The sequence below is a fragment of the Corvus brachyrhynchos genome, unplaced genomic scaffold (genome assembly GCF_000691975.1).
Source record: "Corvus brachyrhynchos isolate BGI_N302 unplaced genomic scaffold, ASM69197v1 scaffold188, whole genome shotgun sequence".
Lineage (NCBI taxonomy): Eukaryota > Metazoa > Chordata > Aves > Passeriformes > Corvidae > Corvus > Corvus brachyrhynchos.
In genome coordinates, this window is record NW_008239647.1 from 1,014,366 (window position 1) to 1,017,032 (window position 2,667).

At 40.8% G+C, this 2,667-nt stretch overlaps 1 protein-coding gene across 1 annotated transcript in view; it reads left to right on the forward strand.

Moving 5' to 3' along the window:
• Positions 1 to 708: 708 nt before the first annotated feature.
• KIF6 (kinesin family member 6) overlaps positions 709 to 2,667 on the forward strand; it is a 156,859-nt gene continuing 154,900 nt past the window's right edge. The window contains exon 1 of the mRNA XM_017742350.1: positions 709 to 810. The gene's annotated coding sequence lies outside the window, so the exon portion shown is untranslated. The remainder of the gene's footprint in view (positions 811 to 2,667) is intronic.

Consider the following 2,667-nt stretch of genomic DNA (forward strand, 5'->3'; position numbering starts at 1 on the left):
GGTGAAAAGTTCCCGCGGTCCGAAGCATTACGAAGTTTATGAAACCACGAAGTAGAGGTGTTTAGGTTGTAACTATTGGGGGAAGTGGGTGAGGAACTTACTTCCAGCCTGTTATTGGAGAAACGCTCCGCAGGAAAACACTTGACACGCGTCACTGGGTTTGTGCAGTTCAACAGGGCTCTGTGCAAGGGAGGGGAATGTGTTGCTCCCAGTGTACAGCTGCCCTCCCAAGGGATAATAAAGATAATGAAAGTGTTCGTTAGGAACCGTGCATTTAGGTCTTTCAATTGCCTTCTCGTTTTAAACCAGCTCTTCTCATCGTAGCCTTTGTCTTGTCGTAGCCTTTCGTAATGTATTCTTCCAGATTTTTTGGTAGGGTTTGCACTGGGGGCCATGCTTTGTTTTTTATAACTTCACAGATATTAAAGTGGTTTAGTAAGCAAATTATGTCAAAGAGGCTATGCTTTTGTTTTTGTTTTGGTTTTTTTTCAAATACTGTAGTGTTTACATGGTGACAGGATAGTGCTGGTATGTGCTGGTTTTGTTGTATAGTAGTTAAGGAAGATCTGCTCACATATTCAGTGCAATTTGTAAAAGGTTTATCTCCAGAAAAGGTGCTAAGCTTAGGTAAATGTTATATCCAAAGGTAATGAAATGTTATATTGATGAAATTATTGTGTGGTGTCGTATCCATCCTTATTAGAGTTATTCAGTTGATGATGAGGAACCTCTGCCCAGTCTGGAGATTACTGTGCCACGTGACTTAGCAGATGGGTTCATCAATAATAAACGAGAAAGCTACAAGTTCAAGTGAGTAGAAGCCTTATATTTGTACCTTCTGCCTTTAGTGATTGACAACACTGTGTTTAGTGATACAGATGTATAGAATCAGGAAAAGTCTAATCTTAAAATTAAATTATGGTATAGATAGGTTTATTTTTATACAACTCCCTTAAAAAGAGGAATACTTCAGCACGTGCTCTTCAGCACAATGGGTCTGATAGTGCTGGATAAAATTGTCATACTATTGTCTGTCCATTGCAAGTCATTATGCATTCCTAAGTCTTATGTCAGAGATTCATTTATCAGTTCTTCTATTTTTGCAGCTTGTTTTGAATTTGTGTATGAAGGCTGAAGCAGGACTGTGTGTTCTCTTGTGATCTAATGAGTTGTCACAGGCTGGCTAAAGAAGTTTGATGTAAAACACTGTTTAGAAACTGTGTTTTAGACATAGCCAAAGCAAGGTAAAGAAATCCAGAAATTGTTGAAAGAAACAAATCCTTGGTTGTAGAGTGTAAATATTTTTTAGGAGCTTAAAATCAGTACAGCAATATCAAATATTTTTATTACTGCAACAGAAAAGTGAGGCAACAGTTTAAAATTTTGATGATGGATAAATCTAGATGTATAATTACCTCTAATGATGAGGTCCAGACTGTCTTTTTCCAATTTGGATATGATTTATTTTTTATAATAAACAACAGGTAATTTGTTTCTCTTAAAAAAGAGAGCTCCACATAAACAACCGCAGCTCAGACTGATGTCATTTTACATCAGCTAAGGTAATCTGCTTGGGAAGAGAGGAGCTGCCCTCTCCAAATAGATTAATATGCAACACTATCTTAGGTTGCAGATGCCCAAGCCTGACTTAATGAATGCTAATATTTTTGTCTGACTTTAGAATTTATTAAAACCACTGTAAAGATGGACTTTGAGAAGCCCAATGCCTTTTTATCCTTATGACAATGCAAGAATAATTGTTTGAGTTACTTGACTGATTAAGCATTAGCAGGATAGAATATATGCATTTATGTTTTGTGTATGTTGTTTGTCTGTTATAGTGTACCCACTGAATGGGTCAGCACGGTGCCTTTCTACACACCCAGTGTCCGTACGGCCTTTCTGCGCACCCTGGGAGGTTCTGTGGCAGTATAAAGTTCCAAACTGGGGGGCAACATAGCAGGGCACCAGCAGTACAGGAGGCTGCTGGAATGTGTGGATGACAACTTCCTAACATACAGTTAAAAAGCCAATCAGGATATTTGTGAACGTGGACAAACTGTTGAGGGATATTAAGCCTGGAGCTAGCTTTGACTGCAGTGGCCATGAGATAGTGAAATTCAGAGTACTGAGAGAAGGGAGTAAGGCAAAAAGTAGGAGTGCAACCCTGCGCTTCATGAATGCAGACTTTGGCTTGTTCATGGATCTGCTTGAAAGAATTCTCCGAGACACATTTCTGGAGATATGTCCAGGAAAACTGGCTGATTTTCAAGGATCACCTCCAAGCTCAAGGACAATCCAGCCACATGAACAGAAAATGATGCAAAGGCAGCAGGAGGCCTGACTGGATGAGGAAGCATCTCCCAACTAAATGGCAATACTAAAAGTAGGGGTAGAATGGGTGGGAGCACTGTCAGGTGACCCAGGAATGCTGTGTGAGGAATGGAATCAGGAAAGCCTAGATAAGGACACAGTGAGGGGTGCTGAAAACAGCCTGAGCTGCTGGGCTCAGAGGGTTGCCTCAGGGGCTCAGAGGGCTGTCAGCCAGGCCAGCTTGAGGCCAGTCACTCACATAGCCAATAGGAGGGTCCAGTCCTATTTAGTATTGATGACCTGGGTGATGGGACCAAGTGTAGCTTCAGCAAGTTCACAGACCATACGAAACTG